Source organism: Pygoscelis adeliae, unplaced genomic scaffold (genome assembly GCF_000699105.1).
Source record: "Pygoscelis adeliae isolate BGI_AS28 unplaced genomic scaffold, ASM69910v1 Scaffold8, whole genome shotgun sequence".
Classification (NCBI taxonomy): Eukaryota; Metazoa; Chordata; class Aves; order Sphenisciformes; family Spheniscidae; genus Pygoscelis; species Pygoscelis adeliae.
This window is the reverse complement of record NW_008825260.1, coordinates 1,253,678-1,268,126: the sequence shown is the minus strand read 5'-3', so window position 1 is coordinate 1,268,126 and position 14,449 is coordinate 1,253,678. Positions and strand designations below refer to the sequence as shown.

The following is a 14,449-nucleotide window of genomic DNA, read 5'->3' as shown; positions in this document are numbered from 1 at the left end:
TTGGTAGAAATGCAGGTTGGGCTGCTGGTACCTAGTCTGAGTGGAAGGAACTGCAAAAGATAACTACCTTAGAGAAACAAATTAAGTAAGTGCATATGGGTAATGTGCTAGAAAGTTCTGGTCTTGATTTTGACAACAGGAAGACAGATCATGACACCTTAGCGTATTCATAGTAGTTATATTTTTGTTTTCAGTAGACTGAAAACAAATTCAGCTGTGCCTCAGAAAACGGAGTCAATACCAGTAAAAACCACTGTTGACTCCTTATGTGCTCCTGATGCTTCACAAAGTGTGCTAGAACACAACATAGCAATCCTGAAGTTATGAAATAACAAACACGTCAATGTGATAAAATATAAAAATTAATTACTGCCACATTTTTGTTTATATTAGGCTTGTTTGTTTAACAGTCACTTCCCTGGGTTCTCTTCTTTTAGTTTTGGTTTTCCTTTTCTTTTTAAACATTTATGTAATTTTCTTTTTACTTTTGGTCTGAAAGCTGCATTATTAGAAGAACTTTTTGGAAAGTAGAAAGTACATTTTTATAGGAATATTTTTTTATCCTGGACATTTAAAACAATATTTATATGACAAGTTTTTGTCTTGCTGACTGAGCATTAATGTTGTGAAAGATATGCGTTGCAAGTGAAGATAGAATGCCTCTTTATAGACATGCTGTTTCATCCTAGCGTAGGTTGTTACAAATCCCTTGTCATGAAAAATCCTCTTCATTTCTTCAAAGTCTGTGATTGAGAACATTCCAAGATTAGAAAAAGAGAGATGATATCTGTTTCTAATGCAGGATGAGTTTCTGTGACCTAGACTACCTAGTTCTGTGCTTTGTTCCTTCAGGTTTGTCACCAGTGTAGTTTAAGTGAAGTTTAACCTTTTATGCTAGACTGGTCTTGTTAGGATATCTTTCTATGAATAATTTTGGAAATACAGGGTAAGGATAGGAACATGCTTCTCATGTACAATAAGCCATTCACATAAAGTAAGTATCCTACAGAAAGAATTAAGGGTGTGAAATACATCCCTTTCATGGCAAGAATGGAATAGATATGGTGCAAGGGTGACTTTTGGTTATGAAAGTCTCATAACTATAACTCTTGCAGTAGTTTGCACTTGTGGAAATAAGATACATCCCTCATTCTTCTAACTTCCCTGTTTGTCTTCTGTTACAATTGTCAAGTCCTTTGTCACTACACTTGAGCAACTGAACTATTTAGATGGTACTAGAGATCCTGAAACTATTTTGATCATCGTGACCTTTCTTGAGTAACAAAATGCAAAAAGCTTCTGAAAATTACTTTTTAAGCTTAAAACCTGATAAATTTGCAGAATTGATCCAAAATTTCAGATAATTAAAAACTGAAGATAAATGTTTTGGTTCAGAACAACAGGAGGCTTTGGTTTTGTTTTTCATAATAATGCCATATGCTTGATTATAAGTGCAAGTACAAATTCATTCAGGAAGCACTGGGAATTTAATGACCACAATAAACATATCCCTTAGTGTGGAGTAGCAGTACTGGCAGAAATATATAGAATTTCTATGGATACAATTTGTTTTATTTCTGGGTATTATTTTACCTTCTTGATAATACAAAGAACAGCTCTTGGCTTTTGTCTCATAATCCCTGAATATCACACAGTGCAGTACTTCGGACCCTTTCCTGTCAGGTGCCCATATTTTATATGTAGCTGCCAGCCCTGATATTTGATCTGCTAATCACATACTAATCTGGCACACAGGTTCCTGGAACAAGAGAGGCATTGGTGTTTCCCTGCAGCAGAACGCCATGCCATGAAGTTGGACTGAGTCTGGCTGGAGAGCATTTCCCACTTTGCATTCTCAGCCCGAGAGATATTCCATGTCATATTGCCCAAGACAGCATTGTCTTATGTACCAAAGAAGATACTGGTGAGGTCCATCAAAAAGCAAAGATTCGGGGTTTGTTTTTTTTTTTCCACAGCCAAGCTATCAGAATGCTCACTGCAGAGGTTTACTGCCACAAACTTTGCTTGCCAAGCCTGAAAAGCTGTCAGGAAGCACCTGCTTTCAAGAGCAAACTATTCTATTACTACGTTTAGTTTATTGTGCCATTCACAAACTCTCCCTGGAAGCCACGAATTAACCATGATAAATGAACACCAAAATGTTCAAGCATTATGCAAACTGCTACAATACTCTGAGCATTAAAACAGATGAAATAAAATCACTGTGTTCTGCACAGCAATATGTTAAAGTTTAATAGCTGGAAAAACAGCAACTATCAAACTAAAACACCATTACAAAGATTCTTTTTCATTAACTTCACTTTAGAAAAATATTTTCATTAGAATAATTACTGTGTACATTTTAATTAAACATGAGCAATCAATTTTATGTACTTCTGACCATCAAAAAGGTTAGGAGAAAATACCTTCTTGCTATAAATATAAAAAGCTGTTTCTCACCATTCTCGCTCATCTCAGAAAGTCAGCCCGACATAGAACAGAATGTGTAAAGGTGGCAGAAAATGTCTCATAACATTTAATTGTACCCCTGGAAGTATTCTTTTTTAATGACAGTTCATATAAAATATCAACCACATCAGGCTGGGGAAAAAAACCTAGTGTAATTCCCCCAATTAATTCTAACCTCTTAGCTTTACTTGTAATTATTTCACTCATCTCCCAGTACTAGGCTTATTAAGATCTATCCATCATGGTGTGGGTCATACAGTATTTCTGTTGTTGGGCTTTCTGGCCTTTGTCTGTCTTCCTTTCAGTGGGAAGACACTGCCTACAGAGAATTCATAAAGGGAAATGTGTTTTTAAAAGCAGAACGAAGGTAAAAGGTGAATGAATGACTATAGTTCCAGATTATTTATTTATTTAGGTAGCTAATAATTCCCTGAATTTGGTCTCCTGCTTCCCTGGAAGAGACACTCCTGGTACTATTCACTTGTGAAACTGTCAGCTGGACAATTTACCTATACTTTTCACCTTACTTAATGATGCATATAGTGGCTGTTTTTCTTTTCCCCCCTCTGACTGTTGTTTGCATTGGAGGAAATCTTTTCCTTGTTTCCCGATTTCTGTGAGTGATCATACCTATTTATATGAAGTTCTTACTTCAGCAATTTGTTATATTTCAGGTGAGACTGATACCACATCAGGTTATGATTATTTATGTTTAAAAAACAAACCCACAAAAAAAGACAGCAGAAATTAGTAATGTTAAAATTATTCACCACAAAAGACACAAACAGAAGGCCTGCAGCTGCCCTGGCAGTTCAAGCAATCATTCCCAGAAGACTCTCTTCAGCAGAAAGATGAATACATGAACTACTACTCCTAACTGAAGCATGCTTTCTTGAGTAATTAAAGCATGTTATCACCTGTATATATGTTTCTGTATTTATAAACATACCCGAAATACAAGGTGTTGGAAGGTCCAGATAGAAAATTGCTTTTCTGAAGATACTGTTGGGGTCAAAAGGAAGTGAACCTCTAATACATAATTGTTTTGTTTAGCTAGGACGAAAGCAGGGGAAAAAGAGCAATTCAGATAGCTCCAACTAGAGGGAGGTAACAAAGTCTGCATTTTTCCAAGAGTTACTGCTTCCACTATCTGCTTCGGTTATTAGCACTGAGTTGCAATTGGAACCAAAACCCCAGGTCCCCATCTGGATCCTGCTCATAGCAGTATGAAAACAGCTCAACAGCTGCCCGTTTTATTTGTGTAAGAATTATGACTAATGAGATTAAATGTCTGCAGTAATTTCCACCTGTCCATCCTGACTCTTGCTGATCGCTGCCTCTGCTGCAGGGATCAATCAGCTGCCTGGGGAAGCAGCACTGAATTGCTGTAATTCACAGCCCCACGCATGGAGTTAAGCTGGGACTGTTCACTGCCAGGATGCAATCTGTAGCTGCTCAGCAGCTGTTTAGTCAGATCCGATCCACCCCAACAGTAGGAGTGGAAACTTCTGGGAGAGGGGCAGGACAGACGGCAAACATGAGAACCACAGCAGACTTTCAGACATACTATATGCAAGTTTATGAAGAAATAAGGTCACGTCCTATCCAGTCATCCACACAAAAAACCTAAAATCAGTTAAAACAAAACAAACAAAAAACCTGGTTCCTCAAAAGTAATCATTTATAAAGGTGGTCCTTTAAAAAAAAAAAACAAAACACCCCAAAACAAAACACAAAACAAGTTGTCATAGTCAATCCTTACCATGCTTTTTCACCAAGCCAACTACCTAACTTACTTTTAATTGCTTCCTTTCCTCATATCAACCAGCTAGAAGTTACAATATGATGAAATGAAGACTTTAATTCATTAGTTTTAGTGGCTAAACATTCACCAAGAAGATAATGAAGACACATTGGCCTGTGACACCTAAGACTGCCATATGGCTTTCCACCAAGCACTAGGTAGGACCACAGGTAATTTGTTCTCTGAGAAGAGAGAAGACAGTGCTTTTAATCCTCTTGCGACTATACTCATTCATAGTAACATTTCCCTGACTGTATTCTGCACCGAAGTAAACTTCCCACAGTGCTACTGCCATTTAGTTCATTCCAAAGCACTACCTGCTGCTAACTCAGCACTCCCACCAGTCAATCACTGCTTCTTCGCAGCTGCTCCCTCCTTTTCTTTTTCTTGGCTAAAGATGGCTCGTACCCTTTACCACATAAGACTACCTCTTTCCTCTGAAAACCATTCACCACTCCAGTTCATACTGTAAATAAAACTTTAAAAAAAATCAATTTTGTATTTAAGGTCATTTATAATCTATTTTTTCTTAAGGCTTTTAATACATCTTAAAAGAGAATAGCTTGCTTTTTCACAATGCACATATCACTTATGGCTACTGGCTACAGATAGGAAAATGAGTTAACAAATAATTATCTGCAATTGCTAATGAATTTGAAGACAAAAATCACAGATTCAAAGAGGGAAAAATGACAAGCTCTTATAGGGATGTCAAAGCTATTGGAAATAGTTGGGTGCAAACCTGCACCCTACCAGAAGATGATCTGAGAGTAGGCTTTAACCAGCACAACCCTTAGCACACCTGTAAGGATGGAAAGGATGAATCCTCCATCTTCTGTCTCATACTGCACTGCAGTGAGTTCACATAACTGATGTGAAGTAGCCAAGCCTACCACCCTTTTCCTTAGAGAAGGACTCAATGTAGCACGATGCAAGAGCCAGCTTCTGCCTAGTTCTAGAGAAGAATTTGTTGGTAACCGATACATGGAGCATGTTGTGTTTTAACCACTCTCAGATGCATACTCTGCAAAGCAGTATCAGCAGAGCCACTCTCCTGATGAATTCTAAAAATCTCATAAGTCTACTTTAAAAAAAAAAATTAGGTAAATATTTCTGTAAAAATATAAAAAGATAAAGAGATTCAGGATATCTAATGCATCCTGCTTTCTGTTTCCAATGCAGAAGCAGTACTTCTAAATAGTAACTTGGCCATATCGTATTGTAGGACAGCTCTGTTTAAAACAGGGCCATTAAAGCCCACAATATATTTTTAAAATCACAAAGACTAATTTACAGTAAGATTTTGAATAGCCCCCAAAATATAGTGTGTAACTATTCTCTCACCTTTTTCCTTCCATGCTGCCATATTACTACATCACTGAAACAGTCACAACATATAGCTACATATTTTCCTCTGAAAATCAGTGATCCTGTTAACTTCCCTTATTCTTGGCAAATGTGTAGCTCAACCTCTTCCATTAGGATTTATTAACTATACTTTTCTACATTGACATTTTAATTATTGAAATGCCTAACACATGGTTCTATAATGGCAGGTTTCACTAGGTGCATGCTTCTTCCCGCTGTTCTTGAAGTGGAAAAGTGCAAACTCCTAGCCTCAAGATCTTTCAACTCAATAAAGAATCCAGTTTTGTAATTGCAATGACTATCTTATCTTACAAGCTTAATCCACATATTCAAAAGAAAGACATAGATTAAAATATTGTGTATTTTCATTTAGATAATTAAAAAAAATCAACTTATTGGTGATATACTGTGATTATTATTAATTTATTGAAGTTCTTTTACCCACCAAAGGTGTTTGATCTTCCACGAAGAATTTGTTTTTCCTACAAAAATATTTTCCTCTAAAACAATATAATATTCACATTATGTTTCTTATCGTCGATAATTCCAAAATGTAAGAAAAGGCACAATTTATGCAAAAACATGCTCTTCTCATCACAGGAGATATCTGACATTTAGGAAAAAAAAAATCATCATGCTATTTGTCTTAGGACAATTTTGTCGTCGTAAAAATCAAATAAATGACAAAATGACCAGCTTAGAGTTCTCCTTCATACATTTGGAATAAGATGTCTAGTCACGTATCATAACAAGCTGTTGAGGGAGATGGAAGGCAAAAAGAAAAGGGCACCAAAAAAAGCTGTAGTAATGAGTTTCAGGTCCATGCTGTCCACATGAATCTCTATTTCTATAGGTTCAAATTGAAGGAAAATCAAAATAACCCTGGCAACTTTCAACCCTTAAAAGTCTTAAGAGCTGGAACCTGGACTCCTAGCTGTCATAAGTAACGCCTAGAGAAAAAGTGAATTCAATGCAGGCACACTGGAAGCTGTTTTCTCTTCAAAAGGGAACAATTACAGCTTCGTATAATAATACCTCAAAACTCCCTACATCCCCCCAAAGGTAAAACATTTAAATACTGACATTTAATTCCTTTATTGTAAACAAGACCTCTTGCATTATTTTTTCTTTATGGTAACATTAAAAAGTAATGATAGATTAAATGTCTTTATTAAAGAATACTCAAGTTGTATTGAGTCAGTTGTTTTTCTTCTGTTTCTTCTTTTGACACAAGAAAGGTTTAACCCAGACTCAATGCATGGATGCATTTACACTTTTATTACTGATCTATTAAAAAAAAAAATTGTGACAACAAATTTTCTTTTTCCCCCCCCCCATTTGTTGGATCTATGAATAATTTTCTCCATTATAACTTGTGTTAACTTCTTTCAACTATTTGTCAAATACTGTGAATTCTAAAGGAGATAATTTCCTGATATTTCATGTTTCGTTCTTAAGAGTGCATAAATTCATATTTCCTGAAACACAGACATAAGGTTTTTGCATTTCTATTTTGTGTTTGGTACTAAGGAAAATTTTTTGTACTTAGTGCATGAATATTTTTTTAATACCTTTACTAGAAAAAATAGGAAAAGCTAAGGTACTATATGGAAAGGTCATTTAAGGTCTTGGGCCACACTCCTCATTCATTTACCTAAGATACTGATACAATTTGAATGAGCTCAGCAAGATACAACTGCAGTCACTCTAAGAAAGAGACAGACTTTTGTCTTTGCAAAACAGTTGCAAAACTGCTAAAAGCTATCTCAGGGATTTGCAAAATTTAACACACCATGACAAAAGTTGTACCTGAACACTTCTGTTCTCACTGAAGTAAAAAAATTGATTATAACAGGAATAAATTTTGTATCGGCTTCACTGAAAGTAGAGTTAGGCCAGAAATTTTTAAAACTGGGCTTTATTTTCTTTCATTTTTACCAAAAAATTGACTTTGCATGTTGCCAGTTTGCCATTACAAAATTCTGTGAAAAACCTAGATGGTACTAGCAGTTGTTTTACTTGTATTTTCAATATTTTTCCTAATTTCTCAAGGATGGACAAACTCAGCTATAGAACCAGTTACCTCCTTCATTCCACTTGAGAGGGAACACTTTGGAAGTCTTTTAGGACAGTTGCCTTGGCTATCCTTATTACTGCTTATTTGCTTTCTTCCTTACGCAAAATAAGTGTGTTCCTATTGGAGTTCACTAATCTTCATAAAGAAGCATTGCTGCTTTAAGGATAAAATACAACAGAATTCTGAATGCTTTTTATATAATCTGATTAAAAACATTAATGGAAAATAATTAAATTGGTCATGAATTCTCAAAAATACGTTCTGCTGAAAACTGTTTCTTGAAGACCCAGGGACAACTGACTCAACCTAGGTTTCTCTCAGGGGATGAGAAAGCTCTACACTTAGTCTTAAGCAACCACTGAAAATAGAAGAGGTGACTTGTGAGGAGGGGAAAAAAAACCCTACCCAAACAAACAAACAAACAAGAAAACCCCAACAACAAACAAATCACCCTTCCTTGAAAAGGGGCAAATCATTGCAGCACCATAAGATAGTGGACCACTTTTCTTAAGTCCTGCATCTAAGATCAACAGGGAACAGGGAAGACAAGATGTTTCTCCATAACATAAGACAGCTGTCTTTGGCTGTCCTTGAAATGATAGACAGCCCAGCATTAAGCTTTAGGGATGCTCAGAAGGTATGTAATGTCAAGTTCAATGTTGAATATGCTAGTATTTTAAGAACAACACCTGTTCAAAAGCCTTTGAATACTATTATCGGTCCTGGAAAACAGAAGGAGCCAGAAGCATTTGGCAAGAGAAACTCCAAAAGACGACTTTTCTTACTGTTGAGGAAGTCTCTCTCCTGTCTGCAGTTTGAGAATGCTTCGTTTGTTTCTTTATCTCTCCCCCACTTTCTTTTTTCTCTCTTTCATGTTTGTTTATTTTTAGATTGAGTGGGCAGGAAACAGCATTACTTTAGGAGCAGGTTGTTTCTTAATTGCTCTTTACTTCTAGTCACTTTAATATGAGGTAAGGTAAGCTAGCTTGTGAAAATGCAGAACTACTGTAGCAATTGCCTGTGTTTACCTTTTCCAGGCTACAGCCGATGCAATACGTGCAACTTCCCTTTCAAAAATACATTACATCAGAATAGTACTAACAGTAGTTAATGCTCTGTAAACCCATACGTTTCCTGATTTATTGTCATATATTAATGCATATATTTTTGCTTACAGTTTTACACGTGCTCGAGGCAGTGTTTTTGTTGTATTTCTATTGTTCTATTGCTCTGAACAATACTCTGAGCACATTTTCTTTGCACCCAAAAAGACTGGAAATGTGTATAAAATTGCTACCTGCATAAACAAAATAAAAATAGAATAAAATAGAAGTTGAATGTATAAATGCAATGATAACAATAAGATAAATCTATTTTTAGAGCAAACTTATTTACTCATTGAAATTTATCAGAGAAGAAAATAGTATCATACATTTGGAGAAGAAAAAGTGAGTAGATTTACAGAACATCTCTAGTGGGAATTCTGATAATCATCTAAGATTTAAAAACCCTCTAAAGAGTTTCTTCTGTAATCCATTGACAAAGTATAAATTCATTCAAATATATGTCACTTCAAATATACACATTGGTTTTGATCACTGCATTGAGTATCAGGTTTCTTAGGCTCACATGTAAAATTCTACCCAGAAACAATAGTGAGATAATATTTTTGTATTATTCAGAAAAGAAAAAAAATCCCTTACTTAATGACTCTTTTCCACTCTTAAATTTCAAATGCTCATCTTGAATTCAAATACAGAGTTTACTTCTGAAATAACAGTGTGGGCAACTAGTCTAACTTTACATTTACAAGCATTAACCTGGAACCATAGACTTAAAAGTGGTGTGCTTAATGAGTTACATAGCCTTCTGAATGGGTGCGCTGCAGGATTGTGATTCTAAGTTCTTTCTGTCTAGTGAAAAAAAAGAGAACACCACCTGACAATTTGAATACATCAGTATTTTCTCTAGCAATAACATGTTCTCTGAATAAAACATACAGTAATAACAAATTTTCATGATTTTAAAGAATAATCCAGTGACTAGGTATTAAAAATGGCACCTGCACACTTTTTTTTTCCTTGAACCAGATCCTTAGGACCAGAACTCAAGAATTACTTAAGAAGTGTCATCCTAAGATGCCTCTGAACCCCTCCAATTGTGTCTTTCAGGTCCAACTTCAGCTCAAGTTAGAATCAGAAATTACTATAGCTGCTGAAAGCAAAGATCATCCAAATAAAACAACCTTAAATTATGAGGTTCTACACCCCCAACACGTGTGCCAAAAGAAGAGGAAAAGATTTTTCAAGTAGCTGCTTAATCTAGCCTCTTGGTTACTTCCAGCGAAGAGCAACAGCACAACACAGATTCCAACATCTGACCCCTGATTTATATTCAAAATCACATTTGCCTTTTTTTAGTAACAGAGCTACATCGAGCTCAGGCCATGTCTTACAGAGACAAGTACAGAAAGGAAAGCATTTGCTTTCTTTGTGCTCTGAGCAAGCAAGATTTTTTCTTGTGTTAACAGTACACTCTTGCAGTGACAAATACAGGATTCACTCAAAACAACACATTATTTACTTATCCAAGGATATAAGCAAACAGGCAAAAAGACTCTGCATAACAGAAGAAAAACTATATATGTATCTTTGGAAATTTTCCTCTAGCTGACTAACTTGATCTGTAGCAGAAAGAACTAGACCATCTCCATTGCACTTCCACTTCTTCAGAGGGAGGGTTTGACACGCCTCCAGCTTTTCCACTGACACTGCTTGGAAGCCTCTTTAACGTTGATCAGTGCTTGCCATAGTTTGAGCCTTTCACCCTTCTTTGGTCACAAGCTTTTGTCTTTGGGAGGTTGACCATTCTGGTCCTGGAGTCTAGTCAATACGGTCCTCCACCTGGAAAGCTCAGCCGTTGTTTTCCTACACCTGACACTGTTGCAATTCCTTGAGCCCGTTTGGGGGTGAACTGCTGAGTAGCATCAGTAGCCAGGAAGTGCTTTGCTGCCTTTGAAGTTTTTGTGACAACCACGTTATAATTAAGCAGCACATTGACTAGTCTAGAGAGGGTAGGATTCAATCTGAATGAGACACAGAATTTAACGACAAAGCTGCACAAAGTGTTAGTGCATTGGCTCAACCTGGCAGACCTCACCAGAGGTAAGCATGAAAAGCAAATCATGGGGGTGGCCGGAGGGGGAGCGGGGGAGGAATGCAAGCTATCTGCCCCTGCAATGTGGGAAGATCAATGTATACAAAGGCTTTCAGTTCTGTACCAACTGCTGATTATTCGAAAGAGACAACCTGGTTCTACCCACGATGCCAGTGGAAGCACACTGCCACTAAATTTGATATGCTTAAACCTGTATGTTCTCATCAGGTACCTTTTGATCACCCCTCAGGGGTAACTAAAGCAACAGGAAAAGTGAATCCATGTGATTGGTAAAGACAAAAAAAAAAAAAGCTGTGAAAATTGCTGCTTGGGTACAAAGTTCTGTTTGTTAATACTTGAGCAAGTTTTTAATTGGAAAACAAATCTGAATGTAGAAGTTGTTCTACAAATAGGGAATTATCAAATTATCACCATTGACAGTGAGCAAGAAGGAATTAACTCAGCTTGATCTTCAGATTAGACTGATCATACAAGATTGTTAATAAGGATGTGGAAGTACACACTTAATTTGGAAACTGATCATATTTGATAGACACAAGAGATAATTATAGAACTTCAGCTGCCATTTTATAGTGTAACCATACACAAAATTTCGTGCTTTTTAAAATATGAATTAATGAGGCCATTTGTTGAATCTCTTTTAGCTTTCCTGTCTGAGAAAGTATCACAAATTTCTAGAAACAACCACCTCTGGTGTGGATTTATCTATTTGAATAAATAAATAGTACATACAGAATATGTATTTTTATATATATTCATATGTGAGAAAGCAATAATTTTCTACCATGCAACCATTTCTGAATGCTTCTCCTAATCTAAATAGGGATAATAAGCAAAAATGTACAAATTTTCCATTCAAAAGCCTGAAGTGAAGTAAATAACTTCAGACATTTAGTTTCATAATATTTGGGGGTGTTAATTATAGGCTTATATTTGAAATATTTTCACACTTGAAAGTAATATTGTCTTGAAAAGCTGGAAAAAAAAAAACCCCAAAACCCACACCAAAAACCCAAACCACAATTTGCTACTTTGAAAATGTGTATGTTTTCTGAGTGAGCAATAGCCACATAAACACACTGTTAACAGAGGGGGGGAAAGGGTTTGTATAACCTGGTGCTTAGTTATCGGCAGGGGCGGGGGGAAGCCCTTTGAGAAAACATTGACTTAAACTACAATGTCAGGGACACAAAAGCCATTTCAGAGTTGTAAGAAGGTGAAGATATAATTGCATATAGGCAGATCCAAGAGCTCTGTCATGGAAGTCCAGATAGGCAAACCCTTAATGCTGTCTTCCACATATGCAACACAGGTAATGGCAACTTTGCAGAAGGAGATCTCTGGGATCTCCTGCACAGCTAAGAGTCACCCCAACATTAATCTAGACTATCTACCGTGAGAATTCTGAGCAGCTGAAGTATCTGTCAAGCAGTTGTTATCTAGGCTTTTTTGAGATGTGTAATTTTTTCATGATGTGATTTATAATTGCTAATTAGACATAAATTGTTGCAGTAGTAAAATTAAAAGACTTATGTGAATGAATTTTTGAAGTGTTCTGTGCAAAGCAAAGCATATTTTCTAATATTATCTGGAATCCTTTCTTGCACTACTGCCCAGAATTAGAATTATCCCTCTTCTGGATTAAAGATGCATTGGTGGATTAGTCTATCACTGATGACAACATAATATATCCTTCCCAGAGGCTTAAAATGAAAGGAGTTCTGTTAACTACAGACTATGTTAAAACAACAAACTAAAAAAAAAGCCCTTTGACACAAACCCATATTTTAACATTTAAATATCCTCATGTATGAGGTCAAAGTTGTCTATGAAACACAGCCTCAGGTGCAGTGCCATGCATCAGTTCTATTCCTTTCACAGACTGCATCACCTATAAAACTAGTAAGACACGGGACCGACTCCTGCAAGGATTAGCCATCAGTATTACTTCTAGCTTCAGCCACCTGAAAACCTCAGTAATACCACCTGGACAATTTAAATGAAAACAAAATTTGCTTTAATGCTTCTACTTGATGCTCAGATATATATACACATTTTGCAAAATTGCATTTCTTTATTTGAAAAAAGTCAGTTAAAGAATCAATTTTTTTATATTTAAATCTATCATTTTAAAGGAAAAAATATGTTGTATCAAAGCAACAAAGGAGATGAGCTATTTGTGAAGATTTTAAATTGAGCTATGATATTGATTGGTATACATAACTCTTTCAGAAAAACATTAAGTTGATTCATCACTTTACTCTAGCACTCCAAAAGAGATGTTATGTTATTCTTTAAATTAAGAGACATGCTACCAGTTTTCCATAGAAAAGTACCATCCTCCAAAGTTTTATTAGATGTAAGACTACATAGTTCATAAAAAGTCTTCCCTTGTGAACTTCTGGGAATATTTCACATGCTGATAATCATAAAATGACGACTTCTAGATTAGGCCTGTTTAATAGTTAAGCCAAATTCTGAAATGCTAACCAAAAAGAAAAATTTCACTGCCTGTAATAAAATATAATGCGCTGCATTTTCTTGAGGTACTTAAATACTTAATTACATTCTTTTTCAATTACAACCCAGGAAAAAATAGATGAGTTGTTAGCATTAGGGATTTCAAAGTAAGACACTGGGGCCTATTTTGTCTTGTTTAAGAACATATTGGCCCAATTGACTTCACGAAGGTTAGTAGAATTATTGCTTTAAAAAAGTACCTACATTTGGCTATAGAATTCAGATAAGCAGTAAACTTACTACCACGCTTGTCTGTCAGTGTCACTGAGAACACAGGGATTAGACATTTTTCTAGTGTTTATTTAATAAAAGACCTGCATTTCATCACTAATGTTGCTTGCTAAATTGGATCTTTGAAGAACAATATAGAATTCGTGAAATGTTTGTGTGTACAGCTCGCAGGCTGTGTGCTCCATCCTTTGAAAGGAAGCCATTGTAAAGGGGGAGGGTCCTGAGCACAAGGCGGGGAAGCACTGCTTTTCTGGCAAATGACAGTATCAGCAGCAAAACTGCTATTAGAGCTGCATGCTTCAATATGCAGTAAATAATACCCATATGCTTTATAGAAATAAAAGGGTGGAGGATGGGGGAAAAGGACTTTGATTTCCGTAGTCAAAGGAATATCTAAGTAGCCTTAAGAGGGATTGCTTTATAACGAAGTATCAGTTAAATACAGCACTGAATCATAATTAGCTATGTATCCTCAGACTAGCAGAGCAGTTATAGTGCAGCTCTGTGCTTCTCTGCAAGTGGTCTCAGTAACTATATCATTTTCTTGACATTTTACAGCTTATTGATACAGTAATCACAGTTCAGTTGTCTTAATCACACACTAACTGAACCATTGAGAAAATGCCGATAGATACATAATCAAGAAGATATCAAACCCGTTAGATTGCAACGTTTTCAGTCAAGAAACAGCTGACAGTGACTCAAATCAGAGTTTGTTTTTCCTCCACTTTGGATGTCTGGATGGTTTTTAAAGGGAAGGGAGTTCATTTTGGCCCAAATCTGCGCTCTCTCCTCCGTCCGCC

The 14,449-nt window shown here is 36.1% G+C and overlaps 1 protein-coding gene across 1 annotated transcript in view; it reads right to left on the bottom strand.

Moving 5' to 3' along the window:
* The window catches only part of KCNH8 (potassium voltage-gated channel, subfamily H (eag-related), member 8), a 202,597-nt gene that overhangs the window by 187,196 nt on the left and 952 nt on the right, over positions 1–14,449 (bottom strand). The gene's annotated exons all lie outside the window — the stretch shown is intronic.